We start from the raw sequence: 26,130 nt of genomic DNA, 5'->3' as shown, positions 1-26,130 counted from the left end.
GTTTACCCTGCACATATGCACGGCTGTATGCACGATCTGCATCGTGCTCCCTCCGCCTCGGTCACCGATGAGTTTGGTCCAGGCGGATCCTTTGTCCGTGGAGAAACTCTGGCTCGCTTTCTCTTTAGGCACGGCGTGACATTATCAGAGGAACTGCAAGTAATCTGTCTTGATATGATGGTTGGAAATGGCACTTTAATTGGCAATACCTGATTCTCTGGTTTTGAGCGCTGGATCCGAAGGTGCTAGCTGTTTTTCTGCTCGCTCGCAAATTAGTCTAAAAGGATTTAAGATCACTGAAGCAGACTCGTTGCCTGTCAAATTGCTGGGAGCGCAGCGACTCTGCACAGCAACTAGATGCTATTTAAAAAAAAAAAAAACAAACAACCCGGAGCCTGTAAGGAGCAGGAGGAGAGCCCGGGCTCCGCACGCCCGTTCCCCAGCAAGCGAAACCAGGCGCTATATGTCAAACTGTCAAACCTTTCAGCGTGGCCGTTTGCCCTTTCAAATAATATTTAAGAATTGTTTTTACACAATTTTTTATAGGCCATGGTCTAGTGAAAGAGGCCAACCAACAAAGAAAGGAATTTGTACTACAATTCGTCCGCGGACAATTTCTTGCCAGACCTGGGCCGGTCCCCATGGTGCGAGGCAGGTGACCTGTGGCAGCTCCCCGGCTGTCGGGGAGCTCCGATTTCAAACGCCCTCGACTCCGGCGTCCCAGAGTTGCCTATTTAAGCACACCCAGGCATTTAGGCCGCGCTATCTTGTTCCTTTCAAGAAAGGATAAAGCGGCATTTATCGTATTCAGCCCCACTGAATGGGTCAGGCCAGCCATGCCAGCGGGGGCTCCCCTCACTGGATCCCCCTCCCCGCCGCCATGGCCTCCTACGCCTTCCCTTCCCCTCCCACTCCCCCAAAAATAGGAGGCAGAAGCAGCAAAGGGCAACCGGGTTTACAGCGGCTCCTCGAGTGGGTAATGCTCTCTTTGTCCCGGGTGATCTGTTAGAAACCTTTGTTGGCAAAATAGGTGCAACTGGAGAGCAACGTGGCACACGCGCTCGCCTTCTGCGGCAGTGGCTGCTGCAGGAATGAGGTGGCAACTCAAAGCCTCCTCCCTCGCTTCCGCACCGAACCAAGATGCAACGTCATCGCCCTGCAACGTCAGAAAGGCATAGCTAGGCAACTATCAGCCACCCAGCTCCTAAATCCATCCTCAGACCTCTACCATAGAAGATGCCCAGATAGGACATAAATAGTCCCAATCTCAAGTCGGGGACGTTTCAGAAAGGTTGGAAATTCAGATGTCCTAAACAACCTGGCCCTTTGCTCAACTAGAAAATCCATGCCGTTGCATGTAGCTCTTCAGACTACCATCCTCGAATGATTTTAAGTGACTAGAAATCTCAATAGCAAAGTGACAAATGTAGTTTTACTACAAGTATCTTCACCAGATGCAACAGGTTATTTCTCACTGCACGTAGCCCTGTCCTAAGATCAAATCTGTATTTGGAGCACAAATATTTTTACATCAAAGCAAAACATACTGTTCCTAAAAAGCCTGCTTCCCACACCTCTGTCACGATTGAGAGAGGTTTTGGGGTCCACTGTTCAATTTGCTGGGAGGGGTTGAGAGGAGGGCACTGGCTTTGCTGAGGTCCACCAAACCACACGATGAACGCCACCTTCCACAGCTTTTACAGTCCACCTCTAGACAAACATCTAAATCCACTGCTTTAAGGCGTTCACAGAAGAAAATGTAAAATACATGTACCCAGAAGCCCTGGAGAAGACCCAGAGCAACTTCTAAGTGGACTGGATGGCTCCATTAACAGGGGACTAAATCAGTGTCCTCTAGAAGACGCAACGCTCCCTAAGTTGAACTTATTTTTATGTTTCCAAATCTCTCCTGTTAAAAGCAGCTTCTGCCTCCTAGAAGAACTTTACGGTTTGCACTTACTTTTGCATTTAATAAGCTAATATAATTTAAATATGTGCTGTGTTTGGACAAAAACTATTGACTTCTGTACTAGACTTGCAATGTTTTTGGTGCCATGAACTGAAACACCTGACATCATGCCCCAAAGTTTGTGGGCTTTTCAGTAGTGTGATTTTTTAAAAATTCTATCGTAATTTTTTTAAAAGCATTTAGATACAAGTTCCTCAAATTCCTGCTTCTGCTAGCATGAGAAATCCTACATTATCTAAGCCAAATATTTAACTGTTCACTGTCCATCCACAGCTCTGTTGGCTCCTTTCTCTTTTAACCCCTCCAAGTACCCAAATCTCTTTAGTAACCTTTCCAGGCAACTGGAAAGCAGGATTCATTAGTAACTTTAAGCAATATAATGTACTAGAGAGATTTTAACTGGCAAAATGACTTTCCTTAACCTTTCTTCAGTGCGCTGTGCTAATTTAGAGTAACTATTATAATTTCCACACCTTTACCTATGTTATCCCTTACAGAAACACATCTCCAGTTTGCTGGATACCCACACATCCACCATGCTGACTTTTTGCAGAGCAAAACCAGGCCTATGTGTGAAATGTAATTTTCCTATAAGGTACAAAATGATGAACTCTCAAAAAGCAGGTCCAAGGATGCAACAAGTTTTTCTGTAAAACAAGAGCAAGAGAGAAGGAATCTGCCACAACCTGCTCTTCACGGGACTTAAAACAAGAATCGCCATTTCAGACCACCAGCACTGAATGGACTTGGGCAATCAAAGAAGAATATGGAGGTTTTTGGAGTTTTTAAATTTGTTTCTGACACAACCAGCTCCAACTGGGCTAAGGAATGTGGTGAGCAAAAGCCATACCCAAAAGACTCTGACCTGAGTCAGGGTGGCTAATATTTATGTCCACAAGCATAGGAGAACAAGTTCACTACTCAGAAACGATCGCTCCTCTTTACAGCAAGGTGGGGAAGGAGGCAAGCTGGGGGCTGAGTGCTCAGATATGCCAGGAGAGAACTGGAAGGCACTGGCACAGTCTGGGGATACGTGCCCAGTTGGTAATCCAAGTTGTACCTATTTGTTGAGGAGAACTAGAAGTTTTGACATGAAAAGGCCCATCAGCTTAGAAGATTTCCCAAAAATACATTATTTTAAAATTTACATGCGTTATATGCATATATATATTGCACATGTAACATTCGCCCACTGTGACTGCTCTCAACCTGCCAATGCCCAAGCAAGGCACGTGAGCTGACGATGGGGCTACAAGCAGAACGGTACTTCAGAAACCTTAAAGTAACTGTGCAATTTCTTAATTGGGAAAAACATTATCTATTAGTTTGCATCCATGATTAGTCAGATGTGATGGGAGCACCCACCCCAGGAGTTTCTGAGGTCAATGGCAATCATCTCAGCACACTGAATGGCCTTCAGAACAGCCCCCAAAATAATTTACAACGATGATGTAGGTCTGCTTGTGAATTTGAAATGTGGTGTTGATGAGGGACTGATTTTTTTTTTCTTATTTCTTAAGGAAAAAGCCTTCTCAAATGTACTTAATAAAAAGTTAATGAGGAACAACAAGGTTGAAAATGAGCATTAGCAAGGAACAAATACCATGTGTCTGGGTTTGCACGCATCTCTTAAAGAGATGCGGTGCATGTTTCATGCAAGGATTCAGACCATGACATAAACAGTAGGAGGTTGTCAGTCACAGATAGTATCCATATTTACAAGACACTAAAGAAAACACTTGCAAAAATATCCTACACAAATATTCATAGATGGAGTAACTTGGACAAGTATAAATTACACTCTGGCATTTGACAAATTTTCAAAGTTTTTTTTCTTGAATCGTTGTACTTTGTTCTTTAGAGACAGGAGCACCTTTTTCTAGTAACTTGATCCTCCTTTTTGACTTGAATTCCCTTCAGGCAAGCAACGAGCAAATTAGCTGTCTACGCAAAGAGTAAAAACAGCATTGATGAATAGGGGGAAAACCCCACAGATTTTACTCATTTTCATTTGTTTGGCAGCTTTTTACAGCTGAAATGAAGGAAACCTCTCCTCCTGCACAACGAAGCACTTCTTAATGGGGTTCAGAAAACTCCGCTATTATGGGTAAGTTGTGCGATATTTCTGGAGCCGTGCATCTATGCGCCGAATGAAATATTAAGAAGAAAGCAATTCATTGTATGGGAAGCAAACAACTTTCTGCTGCCAGCAACAGAAGTTTACTTTGAGCAGTTGGAAGCAAATACCCTGCAGAAAAGTATCTGGTTAAACAGAAAAACATCCTGCTTTAACCAAGAATGGTAAAAAGCTTGAACAGTTGGGTTTGGTTTTTTTTTCTAACCTAAAAGCCAGCATGATGACCCTACCACTTCTTGGGAAAAGCTGTTTTTCAATCATTCTCTTGTTTTGTTCAAATATAGGTCTTTTTTTGAAACCTATTCTCTCCAACCTCAGCTGGAGAGCTGGCCCTCCCAGCTATGGGTCCCACCAGCTGCGTTCTCCATGAGAAGTCAACCGCATACAGCTGAGACACAGGTAAATCCACCGTTGGATTCGGTTGGTCTTACCCCCTTGCAAAGCAGGAGCACAAGAAGCATCAGGAGAAGCACAGGACTGCCATGGGGAAAATATGCCCAACTAATACCCCAAATGGCCACGAGGTCAACTTCTGTAAATCTTTCTAGCTCCTTAACAACTGGCTCTATCTTTGTGTTTATCCAGCTCCTAAGACACTTGACTCTTGGACTGAGCACAAGCAGCTATAAGAGGCTCAAAGCAAAGATCAGAAGCATATTACGTATAAACTAAGGGACACATTACCTGTAGAAACAGTTTATTTCAGTGGAGCATTTAAGTAGGCTTCCTTCCCTAACCACAGCTAAATTGCCCTGGGCCGTGCCTGCGTGCCTGCTCCAGAGATGATCTGTAGATTTCAAGTTGTACAACAGAAAATATGCACCAAAACTTTGACACTGTCCAAACCATTCAAAATTAGGTTCTTCTATAGAAAAAAAGTAAAAAAAAAATAAAAATTCATTGTTGGGCAAGACAAACCAAAATGCTTGGGATTGTTGAACCAAACTAAAGCATTTTATTTGGGGCCAATTCAAGACCAACCGATGCTGGCCCAAGCTGCAGTGTGCCCTGCAGGAACTATAATTCAGATGCTGTTTGCCCCAAATCCTCTTTTGCAGGGCTGAATCCCGTACGTCACAGGAGTCTCATAACCATAATGAACGGGAGACAGTTAGTCTAGCTGCAGCTCAGGCAAGTCAGGATTCACGACCTACCAAGTCCACACAAGATATTTCCAATTGGAAGTTCCCATGTGGTTTGTGTCAAGTTAAAAAGTTCTTGCTGATACGCAATGTATTTTCTTCTACTCCTGTCACCCATTAAGTAGTATCAAAACCAATAAATGATTATTTTCCCTGTTCCTATTCCATCAGTAACGTCTGACAATGAAAACAAACACATGATTGAAGGAAAACTAACATTAAACTTCACTTTGCATGCCATGGTGGCACCACATACTCTATTTCCCCACATAAGGTGGTCACTTTGCAACTGCAAAAGGCAGAATTAAAAGGGATGACAATAAAATGCCCCCATCTCATCTAGCTTTCCTCTTTTGACAGTAACGAAATCTCAGCTGCCATTGCTGATGCTTCACAAAACACCCATCATCTCATACAACCTTATAAAGATCCACTTGCTGCAGCCACTACTCCAGCAAATCACAGACACTGAACCCTCTTGGCTGGGCAGTTAGAGAAAAGATATCTGGCTTTGAACTTAAGGCACAAATTAATTATTTCTTCGTACTTAAAACAAGGGGAAGACAATTTTGATTTGTTATGGAACATTAATCCAAAAATCCTTCTGAAGCAGCCTGGTGGTTCCCAATGCAGGACCCAGCTACAGAAAGGAGGGCAGAAAAGATGGCTGGCCACGTCCACCTAGAAGAACCATTTCCACAAGGTGTCTTTGAGGTTCAATGGAAATTAGATACCTGTGTGGTGGCCTAAATTACTGGGCAGAGAGGGGCAGAATGACAGGGACTTGGGCATCTTCCAGTACCTGGGCTCCATATCAACAGGGCAGGAGTTGGACCCAAAACACTTGCGCTCCTCTTTTCTAAGCATGTGTTAGAAATATTTGCAAACACAACTGAATGGATAGTATTTGGACCACATCGTGACTTTCCTCCCCTCACCCTGCCCTAGCACTGCCTGGGATGCTCAGAAGAAGCCTGCTTTGCTCTCCAAACACAAAACCTTATGTTACCAGGCATGTAAGCAACTCAGGAAAAACCACCTTGATTACAAAATACGCAAGCCTCTGTCAGACCTTTTAAAGGAAGGGTGTAGACAGAATTAATAATGTTTTTCTTATGCTGTTCCCACTGCTCCTTGCTGCCCGGTGCCCTAAATCCACTGCTCTTGTTCTTCCAGCAAAAGCTGGTTGCTCTGGAGGGCCCGTGACAATAGCGGGAGGCTGCTCCTCGGGAAGGAGGTGCAGAAGCCAAAAGGAGATAAGTAGATTTGACAGAGCCAAGCTCACACAAAATTTTCTTCCACTTGACTGTCCCTCTCCAACACAAAAGGCAAATCTGCTCTGATGAGGTGGCGCTTAAAAAAGGCCACAATGGGAAAAACAAACCTGAAGTCAGGCTTTAGAGCAAAAGCACGGTGGCGTCGGCTCCGGCGGCCAGCAGGCAGGCACACCGCTGCTGTGCGCACGGCTCCCACTGCCCTCCACTCGGCATGGTGAGCAGGACAGGGAACATCAGAAAACGTCTCCCACCTCCCTTCCTGCGGCTCACGTGGGCAGCATCTGGTAGAGCGTAGCACCAGAGACAGAAGGCACCCATGGGTGTCATTCTGCACCAACCAAAGCACAACCACTAGCGGTAGCTAGGCTAAACTTTGCTGGGGCTCATCTACACAAACGGGTTAGAAAGCCCCAATTTGGGTAAGACACAGCAGCGGTTGCTGGAGAAGAGGGCTGCTTACTCTGCCCAGACTTCCCTTGCTCTACACAGCTGGGAGGGATCAAGTCATGACCGCCATAGTGCTCAGGTCATTAATTCCCCTTCTGCTACAGACACTTCCCCCCAAAAAGTGGAATCTACTTTCCCACCTCCGCTAACAGCCCTTGGGTGCAGGGAGGTGGGCTGGCACCACGGGCAGGCTGGGGTACAAGCCCTGCACATCCAGGCAGCTGGCATAAATCCAGCCCCTGCGGCAAAGCCTGAAAACTCAAGAGGCCTTGGAGAGCCCTTTGGTGCAATAACAGCGATGGGGAGGTGGTCTCGACCCTGCTCCTCATGGTCAGGCACTGGCCAGCAGGCTCAGCACCGAAGCCGAGCTCCCTCCACAGAACAGCCCAGGGGCACGCAGGCACTGACAGCTCTTTCAGACACTTCAGTCCTACCAAGTTAGCACATCCCCTTTGGCTCCAGTTTAATATATTCATGTCACTGCTAATGTTTTTGGTTTCCTACGACTTTCTGTCACAGCTTCTGGTGTTTTGCTGTTTGTCTTACAGTGCAGTTATAGGTTAGGGTGGTTTTTTTTTCCAAATTAAAACAAACAAACAACAAACCCAAATGCAAATCATCCAGGAACAAGCAGATGTCAGAGGGTCCAAAACATGCAGTGAAGGTGAAAGCAAAGTCAGAGCAATGCTGGACACTTAAAAGCTTCCCCTGAATATCACCTACAGGTGTACGCATACTTTATTTTCACCTCCATCTTCCATCACTACATATTCCTACACATCAGCCACCTTGAATAGGCAAACTGATGGGAGGAAAGGGAAAAAATTCTGGTGCACTCCAGAATTTGAGTATTATTTATGCCACTACATCTAGTGGCATCAAGTTTGGGAAACCCCTGCGAGAGGGACGAAGGATGGGAAGGAGGTAACTCGGCCATTTCCAGTTCATCTCTCTTTGACTCCATTCCTTTGCAATAAGAGTGCTTAACCAAAATCCCACAGAAAGCTCAAAGCAAAGCTGGGTCACAGCAAAAAGCCATCCAGTGTCTTAAAAAAAAAATAAACCATATTCAAACATCCTTCAAAAAGCAAGCCAAAAAGATTTCTGGTGTTTCTTTTTCAATTCACACCATTTGTCATTATCCCCAATAGCAACAGTAGCAGAAATGGATAGAAAGACAAAAACTACGTGTTTTTAGTAATGTGATGCACTTTAAATGACACGAATGAGTAACCAAGGAAGTTAAAGGAAACCTCAGGTTCTGGCAGGCTAAAAACCACAGGCATCAGCTTCCCCTAGGCAGGTATATGAATTGAAGAATAATCTTGCTTTCCTGCTGAAGCAACCTCATCCCTGTTGAAAGGGCTGAGGACCTTGTCTCACCCCTCCCACCCACCAGTGATGGAAGAGGACTCTCATCTCCCCAGCTCACCACTAGATCTGTCTCCTCCTGGGACAGCCTGGCAGTGCCTACAAACTCACCGGCTTCACCTTCAAAATGGTTCTGCCAAATATCCCGTTGCTCAGATGGTACCCTCTCAGCTGAGGTTACCAAGGAATATATTTCTACTGCATACCCCTTGCCCCAGCGTTCAAGACGTGCTTCTCAACTGATGTGCCAGGACACACCACGCACACGCAGACAGCCAACGCTGCTCCTGGTGAAACGCCAGCAACGTCCCCGTGCCCTTCCTGCACATGCAATATCAACTAGAAGGGTTTTATAGGCACCAGTTGCCACACTAAGGAAAAGACTGACTGTTCTGAGCATCCTGTAAATGCTGGGAAAAGAGAAGAATGGAAAGGAAATGGAAGGAGCAACCTGGAAAGGAGAAGGGAAAAACAGGAGACCTTGGCTCAAAGGAGAGACTTGACCACACTCTTAGCCCTGCTTTCATCTATAGAAGATGTTTGCTTTTATAAATCTCGGAAAAAATGTGGTGTGTGAGCTAAGTTGGCCCCTAGGCAGATTTAACTTGGGTGACCTGAACTTACTCAGCAGATCACCATAGGTCTCTCTGACCTTGGCAGTGACATAAGGATCATATTTTCTCATGGCTGAATTACTCTGGAATAATTCTGCCAATGTATTAGGCATAAATAGTCTTTTATTTAGCATTGGGCAAATATGTTCTCTCTTTCTGCCTCTCACGTCCCCGGACAAAATCTATTTATTGGGATAAGGAAAACCCCACCCTTCATTAAGGTCTGGGTACACATCTTGAGGGCCAGACAGAAGCTTGGCTGCTTCATGCTCATGGCAGTGGATTTTCAGACATTGCCTTCAGAAAGATGCATTTTGGAGTTAACTGGTAAGATCTGTTGCTTTTGATTGGAGTGGTCAGCCTGCATATTTGCAGATTAATATACAAGTATCTTTAGACATAAAGGAGGGGGAATATACAGATCGATAGCGGGAAGGTTCAGCTTTGATCGCCAAAACAGAAAACACAATCCTCGCTGTACATCTACGTGTAAGTGAGGAGCAGCTCCACTAAAACCAGCCAAGTTGCGCTGAGATAAGCAAAAAAAAAAAACCAAACCAAAAACCCCAAAAATCACATCTCGGTCTTGCAGAAAATTGACCAGTTTGGAAGGAAGAGGTAAACAGTGTGTTCTTGGACAAGAGTCAGCACAGTTTGGATGATGCAGACCTTTCCGTTCAAGAATTGCACTGGTTTTTGCGTCTGGTCACTTGAGGTCACACCGCAGAGCTCCGAGGCTCTGCAGAAGCCCTGCACGCTTCCTCCCCATGACAGAGGTGGCTAAAGTGGCTATTAAAATCAGTTGTTATTCTCATGCCACCTGATTCTTAATTGCTAAAGAAATGGGGACTGAAATCACACAAAAGGCTTTCTGGCACTGGACAAAGAAGTATCAGTTTTTGAGGTCAGAATAACATCCCTTAAAAATATGAATCAGAGTGGTCCTTTCATGCTTCATCTTGATATAGGCAGGCAAAACATTAGCAGGCTATTTTGATGGAGACCAGGATGGTTTTGTAATATATATATACAGACACACACTCAGACATGCATAAAAAGGAAAGGAAATACTTGCAAACCTGTATTCAAATTATCTAGTGACAGTCAAATAAATCCTAGTAAATACTATTTCCAGTTTTCACCATCACTCTGAATAAGAGTCTCTTCTAATAAACTCATCACATATTGAGCGAAACGGAAACACAATTTTCCAGCTGTTTGTGAACCGCTTGCTTCATCCGTACACAACTTTTGCTGTATGGCTGACCACTTACAACCTGGAGGCAAGTGCCTCAGTCTTAAGACTGGGCCACCAAGGCTTCTCAGGCAGAAAAAGAAGTTTCCAGTCACACACTTGCACTCTTTCCCATCGCGGTGTCGGAGCAATAACCACCGATGCCAAAATTGGTGATTCTCCTGAGACTGGAAAACGCTTTCACGATATTTGCCAATTATCTGAACAGTCGCCAACAATGCCAGCCTCTGAACCATTGCTAATCACACTGCCATTTTCTATGCAAAGCAACTTTGAGTTTTGTCATTGATTTTAACTGCCTGACCAACTTCACCTGCAATTCGTGGTTTAGGTGGATGAGAAGGCAAGATGGAGATTTTCATCTACAATCACTGGTTGAAATTCAAAGTTCAGCTAAAAAGCATTCTTACCTATACCATATTTAACAGCTTCTATGGAAAAGACTTTGACGCAACAACTATATTGACAATGGATGTAATCTCAGCAGTGACCTGAACAAGGAAAATAGACTTGGAGAGAGCAATATGCTCTTGCCTGTAAGACCACATGGAAGTTCTCCCTTGTGCTCACCTCTCACCAGCCCAGAAGGCTTTCTGCACATCCGAGGTTGCACGTAAACCTCATGCAAGAGCATGCAAGGAGAGGCTCAGGCTGGCAGGTGCTGTATGTGTTAGCTCAAAGACGACACAAGTTTCTACACCCCACGGCACAGAGAGAGATATAAATAAGGAGGTTGAAGTCTCAAAGCAGCCAACAAACATGCCGGAAAGCCCAACTTTCCGAGGCGCTGCAGGGATCTTTGCAGGTTAGGACTCCAGTGGGGCAAGCAGAACAGCTTGCAAGGAAGAATCTGCCGGGACACCCCTGGAAGCACCTCACTCAGCTCCCTTCCCCGCCTTTACCCTGGAGAGCCATCCCTCAAGATCCTAGATAAGGCACACTGACAAGATGCTGAATGAAAGCCCGCACTGTTGCTGCCAGTAACCTGCCCTCCCTCTGCGCCTGCAAACCTCCAGCACTCAAAACCCAGCACCATCCCCAACCTTTGCACTCAGAGCTTCCCAAGGAAGCAAGCCCTGAATTTAATGTTTCTGGGGCACAGTGGGGTCACAGTGCACAATCCGGAGATATTTTTCAGGACAGCATCCAAAGGGGACTTGCTCATTTCGACATGAAAATAGAAGTTTGATATTCTGCATAAAAATTATTAACCCCCCCCCTCCACCTCATATGCTAGTGAAGATTGCTGCAAATATGACTACAAAATGAAGCGGACAAATGAGCCTTTTTGAATGCATATTAGTGCACTTAAATGGACCAAATGCGCATCTTCTTAGTTTGGAGTGGAAGTAGGTTGAACTCTGGGTTTACATTTAAAAGCAGCCAAGGATGGTGCATGGAGAGAAGTCCCAATGGCTACCATGCCAGCAAAGGACCCCGTGCCCAAACAGCACAACAAAGCGAAGCCCTGAGTTGTCTGAACATGGCCATTCCTACCACATCAACGCAGCAACAGGTTTCATTTCCAGGCTTTGCTCGCAGTGCCTTTCATCTCATGAAAAACCTCAATGCTGTTCAGTTGAAAGCTGACCAAAGCGTTGCTCCCAAGCTTCACAAGCCCCATCCGTCAGGTTTTATATTTAAGCCCCCAGCTCCCAGAGTCATGTGAAAATCTTCCTCTAAAAACACACATACACCGATGAAGTAAGCAACCTCCTGATGGCAGGGAAAGCTTGAAACCCGGCCTCCCAAGAGCGAGGCATGGGAATACAAAAACTTCCCCCCCCATGAGTAATATTAAAATACAAGTACCTCTTTTTCTATGCACGTCAAGATTTTTTAACACTTCAGCTCACCGATACAGATTAGCAAAGACGACTACTTTCAGGAGATGCTCAGGCCAGCGTGCTCAGGAGCTGCAGAGGACACAGCCTCACCCACACACGCAACGCCCGAGCCCACTCCCCTCATCTTCTACAAAACACTACAAACACTACACTACAAAACACTTTATTCTGCTTCTCCACACAGAGCAAAAATTTCCTTCCTAAAGAAACGACAAGTTTTAGCACAGATTCATCCCTCCTTACTCCAAGCATTGAAGTCAGGCTGCCAAGCTAAGTGTCTGAGCGAGGCGATTAGTCCTCCCCGAGTCCCTCCGCAGTGAATGGAAAGAAACGGAAACTCTCCGGAGGGAAATTCAGGGTTGAGATGACTACAAGAATATGCACGCTATTAGCTTTGAATACCGCACAGAACAGTAAAAACTTACAAGCAGCGAGGCTATTGCGAGGAAATGATGGCTAACGAAGGCTGACTATGCCCACCGCTGTTTCCAAACAAGATCTGGACTTCAGGGCCCCTTCTAAAATTACTCAGGATGGAAAGGCTGAATTTAGCTCCCATCCATCACCTTATCATGAGGATACAACCTCATGGTGCCTTCCTGCCACTGAGAACCTGGGAAAATGCAAAATTCTACCTCTTATCATCAAATCAGAATTAATTTCTTCTTCCTATTTTGCCTTACTTGGGGGAGGGGGGGAAGCCCTCCTTGATAGATAGCTAAATTTATGTCTTACCAAACTGAATGTAAATGCAAGAAACAGGAAGCTTTTACTTGGAAACTGGAATTTCAAGCACTCGGGGCAAACAATGAACCAGAGAGATAAAGATGCAATGGCAATGGTAGGGGACAGACCTGCCAAGCTTCCTGCCCACGCTGACTCAAGAGCATGTGTCCTACCACGATACGGACCGGCCACACCGCTTGCTTTTATTTTGGTAATTGGTATTTGTTCCTGTGAAAACCCCTATAAAAACAAGTCAGAAGACTGGACAATAGTAGACCTGCCATCTCTCATAGCCAGATCTTTTACTTAACACTTTAGCAAAAGATGTAATCAGCGGATCTTTGTCCATTTATACAATTCTCTCTGCTGCGACGAGGATTGTATTACACTCTCCAGCACCCGCCAGATCAGAGCATCCAGCCTTCCCCACCACTTCAAGAGATTGATCTGATACTTGAAAGCACATTTGCTATTATCTACTCCAGCCCTTTGGAAATGACATTACACAGATACGGGGGGCAGGCAAATATTGCCGCTCTTTTATTATTCCTGCTGTTCCCTCGCCTGTAATATCGGAGAAGTTCCCAGGTCAATAGGATTACTTTATCTTCCTCCCCCTTCCTTTATCTCCTCCCTCACCCCACAGGTATCCATGTCCAAATGGGACTCTTCAGCAGGGGGTTTGCTTGACCCGGGTCACTTGACGGTCAAGCTTTTCACCACTTGCTAATGCAAAGCTTCCCCCCAGCCCTCCAAAGCTTCCCCCCAGCCCTCCGTAGCTCTCCCAAGCCCGGGGGGTCTGGGGCACCCCTCCCCACGCACCCCTCTCCTGACCACGGCTGCAGATGGAGAAGGCAAATGCTCCTTGGTGAAGCTGCAGAAGCAAAAACCCTCCCCGTATGGGAACTGGAACATGTTTTGTGGTTTTAAATAAACAAAGCAAAAGGAGAGGCTCCTGAAAAAATCAGCTCAGCAGAGACTTTATTCCTGCACTAAACTTGAAGGATGGGAGGCTTAACTAGTTAGGAGCAACTCGGACTATATTTTTGCCTACCAGAACGAAGATCGATTTTTATTTAGATTGATTTTAAGATTTACATGCGAGAAATGGTTACAATTGGATCAAATATATACTAAAACAAATTGTTGACTCCCATGAAAGCCAATAAAACCAAAACAAATTTCACAGATCTCATCTACCAGCATTGGAGATTTGTTTTATTTCATTATTTTGTATACATTTGCGGAGCAGAAATTTGCTTAACTCTTTTCCACTTTTCTTTTACTGAAACAATAAGACTCTCTGCAGAATATTTTGTACTTGAATATTATCGCCAGGATAGCATATGGCAAACTAGCAGCAGGCAGTTTATCTTCATCCTCTTTGTAAGCTAAAATTAGCACAATGCTTTTGCAACAGTGTATGATGTATTCAGACCAGTATGATATACCTAATACAACTTCAGATCCCTCCCTGGCTAACCTCCAATATTCCAAGTAAATTGATTATTAATTTTAATTGAGTATTAATATGTTTAGTATCAAGTTGGCATTTATCAACTTAAGAGGCACTTCTAAGTTTAATGCTGTCGTTTCACCTACACGAACTGCAACAGTAAATAAAATTTGTGTATTAATAACACAGAATTTCAATTCATTTGTCTGAGGCATTTCTAATTTATATTAAAACATTCTATATGGAAGGCCATGCTGCAAAATTGCGTATTTGTGCAAACTCTGCTTTTCAGTGATATGATATAATTAATTGTGGTGAAGAGCTGATACACCCATGTTATGACTTACATGCTCCTCCTGCTGCAGCCTGCATTCCTGCAGACTGTTAGCTGGTTACTTTATTGGGATTAAATTCAACCAAGTCACCAACTTCACTGGGATTAAATTCAACCAAGTTACCAACTTTACACTTCCCGACGATGTGGCTACGCCAGCCCTCTCTGCTCGCCAGCCTGCTGTTCAACCTGGTAAATTATGGCCACCTCAGGGGTTTTTTAGCTAGATTAAATCTGCGGTGAGACACTAATGTTAGCACTGCTTGCTAATTTGTTTCTTGTAGCTGTAACGCCAAGGAACTTAGCACAAGGCTCTTTCTAAAGGAAATACGAAAGGTCCTGAAAAAGCCCTGTACTTCACAAGGGCGGTTGTTTTACCACCTTTCTTGCCAGGTTCACAGAATAAAAATGTATAATAGTGGGAGGCAGTCACATCCAAGCATGTATACGACCAAAGACACACACAAACTACAAATATTTATATACTGACATCCAAAGATTTTGTGGCTCAGTCTGCTCGCCAACCGACAAAACAGCCCCTGCTTTACCTACAGCCCATCACAAAACCTCAACACAGGACCAACTCTGTCTGATACCAATGTATATACTGATACTGAAATAATATGACCATGATTCTTGCTTTTACACAGCCAGCCTCACACCGTATTTGCATGGGTTATTCCAGACAGATACAGAAAAAAAGAAAATGGGCAGAATCCTGCACCAAAGCCTCTCCTAGGGCATCCTCATTGCCACGGCCAGGGACAGGAGAGGATAAATAGGAGATGCTTTACGGGGAAGGGAGGAGGAGTATGGCATGAGCGCGATGTTTCAACCCCACCTGGTTGCCTCTTTCACCTCCCTGCAATTTGCCTGCGTCTTATACCCTAGAGGCTGCTACACTCTGACGTTACAATGCCCTGGAAGAAACTTAAACACAATTTTAAATCATGACGCTTTACTTCAAGCAGTTCAGTTAATACTGACCGCATTATCTCCTTCCCCTGCTTTACGAAGGCAGTGGATGCAGAAGTGCATGTGCTATCACCCAGGGCCCCAGGCAGGAGCACCCCGGCGGGGCTTCTCCCGCAGTGCTGTGCTGGGGAGGGAGCAGATCCTCTTGGCACGGCAATGAGAGCAACAAAAGGTTCTCCACCCTACAAGCCTTGCTTCCATGACCTTCACTTGCTGACCAGACAGAGCTAAGATATGCCTTCTTCTTAAGTCCATCGGGACGCTACAGACTCCAGAATATTTTTAGCATGCATCCATATGACACTAACCGCTATTCAGAGAGCTGGGGGAAGATTAAGAATCAGTTAGGTTACATCCACCACCTTTAGCTCTTTTCTGAGGACATAACTGGTGCCTCTTAGTAGGTCTTCTCCTACCCTTCTGCAAAAGATGAATTTACAGCCCTGAGACGACACACAGTATCAGCGTTGCAGGGGCCACCGCTCTCCTGTGGCACAGGATCAGCCATGGAAAAACAAAGTTGAAAAGGCTGTCCCTACTGTATTTTTATTTACTTATATGATGGTTCTTCTTTCTGACACCTCCACATTATGCTTCTGCAAAAAGCAACCACAAAAAAACTGCCTGCAAGCTCTGTGTGAGATTTTCAACGCTCATGAGGAAGACAATAAAAAATAAAATATATAAATATATATATATATGTCATCCGTGGCTATTAAACGCCAGAGATACCACCTGGTGATGAGGAAGTTCCCAAGCCACAGAGTGCCAGAGGGCTCTGCGGAGACGGCGCTTGCCCTGATGTGACACTTCTCCCATGGCATGTCACGGGCCCGGCCAGGCTCTCCCGTGTCCTTTCCCACCTCCTAAACCCTACCAGCGAAAACTCAAGCGTGCCAAAGGCAAGATGTAAAGGCTACAAGGAGGAGGCATTATGGTTAAAGAGACACGCCAGAGAGCTAGAAGGTTTTACCACCCACAGCCTCATTCAAGGACCTGCCAGAAGAGTGTCCGGCGTTTGCTTAGTCACAGCCCTGTGATCCCCCACCAGCTCGGGGAGAAGAGACATCGGGCCTCTCCATCTGGGATTTCGCATGGCACCGGCTACTGGGTCACCAGGCCAGCGAGAAGCGGTCCCCGATGAATTATACGGTGACAGGTGGCTCCGCCGCAAGCCGCAGGGGCTGTCCCCATCACCCAGAGAAGGTCCCCATCTCATTCATGAATTTAAATAAAAAAATAAATAAAAAAAAGCCCCTGTGCATCAACGTGCTTAGAAAAAAATTATGTCAGCATCTTACAGCATTGATCCTATTAATTAATCCCTTAAAGAATGCCCCCTTGCCTACAAACATATAATGTAATGCCGGCTTAATCTTACCTAAAAAAAATACAATGCAATAAGATTACTAGTCTGACTCTGCTAACTGTTACAGCACTGCTTAATCCTGTATTTCAGTCCTTTAACAAGCTCCTACAATGCTGTACGGAGTTTATCAGAGCAGTTGCCAAGACAAGAAGGACTTATGTTTTAAACAATATAATTCCACGGTCTTTTGTGCTCTTTACACGTTATTTTTATACAATTACTTTCATCCCGGAAGATCGCAAAGCCTATTGCCTGCTCCTGTTTCCACTGAAGTCTTCCTTTCAGGTTTCATATTGGAGCAGGATTAGAAATGAAAAAGATAGATACATATATATATATATATATAATATATATATAAGAGGGGGTTATAGCAGCAAGATCTGCTGGGGTAGGATGCTCATCCCTCCCGTCCCCCAAATGCAGCTGGGATGGGTGACACCGAAGCTGGCCCCCTCCTCTCAAAAAAACTGCAAGGGAACTCACCTGGGACCCTGCCCAGAAAAGCAGGTGCAAGCAAGACCTACCAAAGTATCATCCCTCCATCCCTGCAATAACTTTGTCTTCATCCCCAGGCCACCCCCCCACCAGCACAGCCACGCTCCGCCAACACGCACCCGCAGCCACGCATTTCCCCATCTTCGCTGGTTATAGACATACTAAGCTTCCCATGGAACAGAAGAAGAAAGCTCTGCTCCCTCCCTGTAATTATCAAATCAGCCCGAAAATGAGGAAGAATTGAGAATCCTCATTATAGCACATCGTAAAACACGGCAAGGTCTCGCGCTCGCTGGATGTTATTGGCGCAGCCTGCCAACAAAACTTTACAAAGAGCGCAGGAATTCATGTTTGCAGAGATATTAAAGTCATAAAAGGGGAAATTTGTATTTTATTTTCCCACAGCCTAAATGAAGGTGAACCAAGGAAATTTGGCAAAGAGCGCTAGTCAGATGCCATTTCCCACAGCAGCGTGGTATTTTCCTCTGGGAATAAAACATTTTCCTTCAACTACTGTTTATAACTCTTATCAGTTCAACAGCAATAGAGCCATCAAGTCCAATATCTTGTGGAAAAAAGTCAAGGTCAACAAGTACTTGCATTTTCGTTTATCTTTAGCTGCAATTGCTACTGACATTCAATTGGGTAATAAACATGAGGACTGTCAAATGCTCTCAGCAAACAGGTGATCCAAAAGCTATCAGAGAGAAAGAGGCTACCGCCAGGTAATCAAACAATTCTGTTGCAACAATTATGATTTGAGTGCATTCATTTACAGAAGCAATCACCTGTCAAATTTGAATGAATAGCGTCAAACCATTCCCACCCCCGGGGTAATAAGGGCGAGAAAATACAAACTATGTCTACTTTCTTCCCAACAAAAGCATGCCAGCGTTAGCAAGAGCCATCAAAAAATAGGGTAAATAAAAAATCCAGTATCGTATTTCCGGAATGGAATTTTAAAAAAATTATTTTAACATAAAAACCAGAGGAGATCGGTCCAAGTAGCTCGATCTCGTGTCAGTCTCTCCCAGGAGCAATAATGGATGTTTTGGAAACCCGTACAGAAAGGGGGGGTTACACAGCGGCGGCTGTGCCACGGCTCTGACAATCAGCTCTTGGGCAGCTTCCTGAGCCAGCAGTTGCATCTGGACCAAGGTTTTTAATAGCTACAGAAGGACCTATTTTTCCACGAATTGGTCTAATCTCTTTTTGTCCCCTGCTGACCTCCACAGCACACTGTAGCAATAAATTTAACCCAGCACGTGAAACATTTGTGTTTGTTTTAAACCTGCTAACACTCTGGAAAGCTCCTGTGCCGTGAGACTTGGTGAACACCCACCCTTAGTGCTTGCGTTATGGGACAAGCACCCGCTTTCTCCATACACAACTCATTTTTTTTAAAGACTTTTCTTCCAACCTTAGTAATCTTTTTTCCCCTCCTCCCAGCATTTCACATGAGAGGTAGGAAAATGGTTTATGCCAAGCAGCCCGATGGCACACCCTTGTGCACCGCTAACCCAGAAACAATGCGTGCTTACAGGTTTACACTCATTGCGACAAAATGTTTTGCCAAAGTGGAGGCCATCTCAGGAACACGACTTTGCTTCTGTAACCTCTGATTTAAAGAGGTCAATGGCACACACCTGAATGTCACACTCTGCCTGCATCAGATAGCAAAAGACTCAGCTGAAGCCACCAAGACCTGCAGAGGCAAATGGGGACTGGGCTGGTGCCTTCAAGATGGGAAACATATGGACCATATGGGAAGTTCATTGGCTTCAATGAGCCACCGCAACCTAAAGGAGCGTGCCCAGGATGTGTAGGGGAAAAAAACCCCCACCAGAATAAAGCAACAATTTTTCTAAATCAAATCATGTCAGTGATCTTCAAAATACAAGACTCAGGTACTGCTAAAAAGGGGTATCTTGGACACTGAAAACTTCAAATCTGTTTCTACAACTTCTTGCAACCAAACCTCTCTCTGCTCCATCCAAGGAGGAAAGCAAGATGCCCTTTGGTCCTACACCTAAGTTGTTAGGTAACAGCCCGAGATGTATGTGATTTAGCAATGTGGTATTTTCCACCGCTGTTCCCTGCTTGGCATATTCAGGGTCTTCTTCTCAGTAACACACCCGATGCTGTGCAGACACACTTTGGGGCCTGCAAAAGCCCTGCCCTGCTGATGGGATGCTCCGTTCTGGGTCAGGGCCATGTTCTTACATACATGTCTACGCATACATAGACTTGCACACAGCCACACAAATGTTTAATGGGCTAGACGTTTCTAAGTTCAAAAAAACTTGCCAAGAAAAGGGGGGGGGAAAAAAAAAAAAAAGGATTCCACCACCTAGATTTTGCTCCTTGATTACAAACGGGCCGAGAATTCAGGAATATTTGCATTCCGTAGGCACTTTAAAGGTAAACAGTTCCCAAAGTCTTTTTCCCTCCTTTCGCTCTGCCAACGATGGCAACAGCTTCAGCCTGAGGGATCTGCCTCTTGACGTGATCGCCTCTCTGCTCCCTCCCGGCTGGAAGCTTTTCCTAAGCAAAGACTGAAAGTCGCATTAAACCGTGCTGAAATGGGTGTGCTGGTTTTGAACTGCTTATTATCTCTGAGGGCTGACCTGAAAAACAAGTTGGTACTTAGGCGGAGAAATTCAAGTTTCCCCTGAAAGGCAAATGGGAGGAAAGAAGGTTTTTTACAAGGAAAAGAATTCGTTTATGACTGTGTTACCCACAATTTAGGCGAAACAAGCAACATTTATAACTATTTAAGTTAGCTTTGCCAAATCAAAAGGAAAAACGCCTGGTAATAACAGACGTTCGGAGCTAATGCGAGCGATTAAAATACATCCTGACACCAGGAATAGATTGATGCTCGAATCATGACAGACACCCGCTTCCAAGTGAGGACTCTCTCCATGCACCATACTGGAAGCGTAACCCTGCCTAGCTGAGGCACAGAGGCTTAACGCTGCCGAAATCTAACTTTAACAGCTGAATCAGGCTGATGAGACAAAAAAAAAAAACAACAAACCCCAAACCAGAAGGAGGAAAAAAACAGTTTCACGCCCTCCGGCTTTAGAGCAGAATGATAAATTGACATCATGTTGTTATGAGCATAATTCTCAACTACTCAATCACTGTTAAAAAATAAAACATGATTCTGGGGAGATAAAAATAATTAATGCTGGTGCTGCTAAAGAATATGCACCTACACGAAGAGTTTCAAATAATACAGGGTTGTTTTAAATCTCATATCTCACGTCAAAGGACGAGGGCACAGGTGCTCACGCTGATTTAAAGCAAACCGAGCGCTGATGGAAAGGCAAGAAAAGAAAAGGGGATGACAGAGCCTCGGCAAGAAAACTGATACCACTCCGTTTCCAAACAAGCCTATTACGCTTAAATCGGGATTCACAATACATAAAGCACCAGAAAAAATACCGGGAGCAGCCCCTGTTGACTAATGCCCTGTCTTTTCCAATCGAGGGTCACATCCAGTCTAACCGATCACATGATAATGGCATCAGAAAAGGTCAATCAAAGACAAGCCGAAGCTTCCACTGCCTGGCTGACCTTCGGAGCTTGTGACAAATTGCTATCAGTCAATGTCAACTAATGACAGCGGCTCTTTGGCTAATCAATTGTTCTAAAAATGATCAAGAAAACTACTCGCAGGACAGCTCATTTTCACATCAATGCCTGTGAAGTATGAAAAGCTCATTTTTTTTGAGTTTTTAATAAGCTCATAAGTAAAGCAGTTACTTGGTAACAGGGGTCACCTTAGTGAAAAGACAGAACCTTTGTCTGCCTTTTACATACTCTTTTATTACCATATTATGGTAAAAATATGCCATGCCATTACTATGCCAGAGGGCTACATAATAAAGTAGGTAATACTTCATACTTTTTTTTTTTTTTTTTGAGATAAATACTTAAGTGGTTTAGGGGCCTCTGTTTGGATGTAATTGTTGATATACTCGCTGCGTATTTAAATGCAAAGCGATCACCACCGGCACGCAGGTGACGTGCCCGCTCATTACTCACCCAAACTTCACGTGACAGAGCCGGTAGCGAAAGCCACGCTGCAAAATCCAGCGGCGCTGCCGGGAAGTTAAGGTCTAACAGCAGCTATTTTGTTCTTAAACCCACCCACCCCACGCAAGCGCAACTTATTCTGACTATTTCCGACAGAAATTCACATTCGGTAGGAAAACCGCATGCTCTGAAAGCCCCAAAGCCCTGCAAAAGCAAACAGACATTTCCGCCTTGGAAGGATTTTGCATGTAAAAGCCAACGTGGAAATGCACACAGGCTTGGGCTGTGGGACATACATCACACGGTTCTCCCCATATAGCAAAGGGGTGGCTGCGGACTGGAGATCTGTCCATCCCTTCATCATACCTGCCTCTCCCAGCATCATCTTGGGCCACTTCTCAAAGCCTCACAGCAGGCCACGCTCAAATCCACATTCATGCATTAAATATTACCAAAACAACAAATCCACGCTGGTCTAAGGCTCGAGAAGTGCTTTGCTTTTCCATAAGGAGAGCATTAGGCAAAGTACATAGCGAGGCATCGCGCACAAGAAGCCTCTTGAGAAGACGCCGTGTTGAGTGGGAACAAGGAGTCATCGTTCAAGCACAGCACGGCTTTTTCCTTGGGTTTACCTCTTTACTTGGGTGACTCCCACCCACAGCACCTGTACTGCCAAAAGGATTTACCCCAAGGAAAACACCCCTCGCCAACCCAACCGCCCCCAAAGCAATCCCCCGCCTTGCCACGGAGAATTTGGCTAAAGAAAAACATTAAAACTTTTGTTTTCATCGGAGAAACTGCAAAGTGACAGCAGTTTCAGGTTACACCCTAAACCTGCCTTGCTATGGTAGTTTTTCAAATTAAAATATCTTCAGCGGCCTCAGCCACTCTCGAGCCGTCCATAGGCAAGAAAGAAAGGAGGCAGGGCAACACTTAAGCTCAGCCATAATTGGAAGTATGTGAAAAATGAAGTGTCAGTTCGGTCAATAAAGGGCAAAGGTGAAGGGGAACTGCAGCCCAAACTCGGTGCGAAATGTGCTCATTAAGACACCCAATCCGCGGGCTCCTGCCCACCTATCCCATTAGTCATCGGCCATCTGACCGCTTCAAATGCCTTGCCTCCCCGCTCTTATTACTTTTCTTCTCCCATGTTAAAAAAAAAAAAAAAAAAAAGAAGAAAAAAAAAAAAGGCGAGCTGGCATATAAATCCTTGCTCCGTCATCTGGAACATAATGTGGCCCTTCTCTCCCCCTCCGCCCGGCTCTGCCGCCTGCCTTCGCAGCCTCCAAACAACCGCCCTGAGATTCCCGGCAATAATAAACGCGATTGCCTTTTTGCCTATAGGTTGCCCGAACTCCTACAAAAGCCTGAAAAAAACCCATTGCAGCCATTGATACATTTTTATAAAGAAATATCACCGCTTTATACTCCCGGCTTGAAAGAGCAACAATTATTTGGAGGTTAAAAAAATGTTTTGAACCCAGGCCGAGGCTTGCACAAAAAAAATGGGAAAGGGACAATATGCACAAATAGGAGACACTGATAGATTTATTTTCTTTTTCTTTTAAGCCGTGTAGAAGAGCTAAACATGGGAATTAAGAGCCCCACTCTGGATTAGAAGTGACTGTACCAGGGCTTTGTTTAGCATCCTCCTGGCCTGACTGCTTGAAAAACAAACAAAACAGATCTGTTAATACCCCAAACAGGAATCTTTTAAAGTCAGAATATGCAGTAAGATAAAACAGTGTTGCCATGAGCTCAGCATCACCTGCCTGTACCTAAGAACTTGCTTCTCCTTTTTTTTAATAGAATTTAGCAAGTTATTTCTCCACTGTGTAAATTCAAATCTCTTTGCACCGTTTGGAGACAGACCTCCAAAGGCCATTCACGTAAGTTCAGAGCAATGGCAAAACAGCCCACGAAACTTTTTCATAATATTATTCTGCATTCCTGTACGATAACTATCCCCTATGACGACACAATACCGGGCCTTTATAAGGGGTTGTGTCAACGCGCTATGCAATAACATATCCTGCTGTTCAGTGGCAGGACACCCCAGAACAGCTCCCTTGCAGTTAAATATGGATTTCTACAATAGATCAGGAGCAGCTGGGAGTCATTACTATTTACTAAGTAAATAAATTTACATGTTAAAAAAGACTTTAAAATGTTTACAGGAAAGAGCATCTCTCTCCTGTTTTCAAAGGTAATCATTCAATGCGTGTTGTGCATAGGAACTTAAATAGGTTAAAAATGCATTTTGTGGGGATTAAAAGCAGTGAGGAATCAGGTGAAGAAGAAAAATTTCCAAGAAGTCCAAAAATAGACCTTAACATAGTCTGGGTTAAGGACTAAGGGAGAAAACTCCTGCTAAGGGGCTTCAGCTTTCCAGCCTGTGTGCCTCTCTGAAAATGCAAAGCTCCCGCTCACATCCTTGTGATACCTTCAGCCAGGCTGGAAGCCTGGCCCAGAAGGTGCTTTTACCCACTCCAACAGGGGAAGTAGGTTGTGGGAACAACCTAAAAATAGACAGTTTTAGAGGGTTATATTTCTGGTGATTAGATTTGTTTTTTTTTAAATGGCAAACGTGCTCGTGACAGATGGAACCAAAAGGAACTTTTACAAACTCCTAAAAATAGGGAAGCCCATAATATACTGAATATATGTCACGCAATGCATGCATCTTGCGTTAACTCCTGTGCTCACAAGCATGAACGTGCGAGTCCCCAGCCTTTCGCTGCCACCCGGCTGCTGCGGCAGTGCCATGCCGGCTGCTTCGGCTGCCAAGAAAAGCATTTGGCAGAGGCCAAACCATGAGTTTGACCACAGCGTAGCTGCTCCTCACATCAGGCCACAGAAGAAAAGCCTCCAAATCACGGCATTTTGTACTTAAATGTAGTTGGGGAGAGGCAGGGTATTTGCTCTCTTCTTCTTCTCTTCCGTTTATGGTCATTCAGGATCATGTTTTTTGACTTCTTCCCCATGCAGGAAGCCTAAAACCACGCATTTTTTTTATACAAGGTGCATATGCAGGCATCGGTGTGCTTAAACAACTGGGATTCTCCCATAATCTCAGCCTTCAGAGGGCTTTGAGCAAACTAAACATAAAGCAAGGCTCAGCCAGACCACTGCTACCCTTTCCGCATCCCCATTCCTCAAAAAAGCCCGCCATTTCCATAGATGGCAAGTGGCCTGAAGGCAAGTCTCAGTAACGGAGACCCTCTGGACAGGGTCTTCTTTCCAAAAATCCTTTCCCAAACTTGATCTGAGAGCTCCAGTTAGCAAATTCCCGCTCTTTTGCTCCTTCCTAAAGTTTTAATGCAACAAGCCTTCTTCATGAAATGCATCTATCCAGTGCTGGCAGCAATTCCAGCCTCAATAAACCTTACTCTAGAATTCGGGTAAAAGTTTCAGAACGGGCTAAAGCATCATTGATGAGTCTTTCTGGGGATATTTAATAGGACTCAAGCTCTAAAGTCACTTTAGAAAAGCCTTCCAGACCGAGGTTATAGCATGCACCTTGCTAGGAGCAGACCAGGACGGCTATGATGAAACATCAGATACAACTGGCACTCTGGACTAATAAAATGCCACATTTAGGAGAAAACAAAGCCTCAAAATCTTAAAAAGTACAGCAGGAACTGAGAAGCTCGATTTCCAAAGTGCCCAAGAGGTTTAGGAGCATGCTGGCAAGCCTCCCCGCAGATGTTTTTCCACGCACATATACACATAAACACACGCACATCCGTCTAATAAGAGAACAGCCCTGAGTGCAAAAACCCCCTCCAAACACCATGTTGTAGTTCAAAGCCTATTTTTGCAGCAGCTTTTTCACCCTTAAAAAACCCAGGGATTTAAAGTTTGCTCCAAAAGCAAGGGGCTCTAATGAACATATTGACACCACTTCAACTATAGCATTGTGAACAGCACCACTAGAATATATACGTATACATACTTGAAAGAAAAAAGGCCCCCTGAATTTATGTTGCATATCATTTTCCAGTAAAAGTCAGAGGTCAGAAGGTTACCAGTTTCTGCCTCAGCTCTGCAACAATTTACTATTCCAGGCCCCATTTTTACTAGGCTACACTTGCGATGAAGTCAGCAACTTTTCTTTAAACAATAAAGTGTCTCAAATACTTAAAATTCTATAAAGAGATGTTATTCACCATGTACGTTAGGTCCATGCATATAAAAAATTAAAATATACTGGTTTAGTTTAAAAACTAATCTTGTTAAATGCAGACCTTGCAATGCTAATCAGTACTGCTCAACCTTTTTTTGGAAACACAATTCCTTTGTTGTCTAACAGCACTTGAATGAAACATGATCATAAAACCAGATTTAAAAGTATATACCTATTGTGAGTTCAGAGTCAACTTCAATAACGCACTCCCTTTTATATTCAGATTAAGGATCCTTTTTAAATTTTAATTGCATTAAATTAACACTAAATCCACTGCAGTCGGTCTCTTCAGAAAAAGTACGAAGCACTTAAACAGCTTCTCAGGAAAACCCAGAACTTCAGGTTTTCAGACTTTGGAGCTTCTGAGACAGCGCTAATTATTTGTAGCACGTCCCACTTCAATTGCACCAAGCTCGTTTCATACTCGTCCTGCTAAATCAGTTACTCTGTTTGGCTTGGCACTCAAACAAAACATTTTTGCATTCA

The 26,130-nt window shown here is 44.4% G+C and overlaps 1 protein-coding gene across 5 annotated transcripts in view; it reads right to left on the bottom strand.

The window, feature by feature from the left end:
* The window catches only part of MEIS1 (Meis homeobox 1), a 110,841-nt gene that overhangs the window by 55,579 nt on the left and 29,132 nt on the right, over positions 1-26,130 (bottom strand). The gene's annotated exons all lie outside the window — the stretch shown is intronic.

This window comes from Ciconia boyciana, chromosome 3 (genome assembly GCF_034638445.1).
Source record: "Ciconia boyciana chromosome 3, ASM3463844v1, whole genome shotgun sequence".
Lineage (NCBI taxonomy): Eukaryota > Metazoa > Chordata > Aves > Ciconiiformes > Ciconiidae > Ciconia > Ciconia boyciana.
This window is presented reverse-complemented; position numbering and strand designations above follow the sequence as displayed.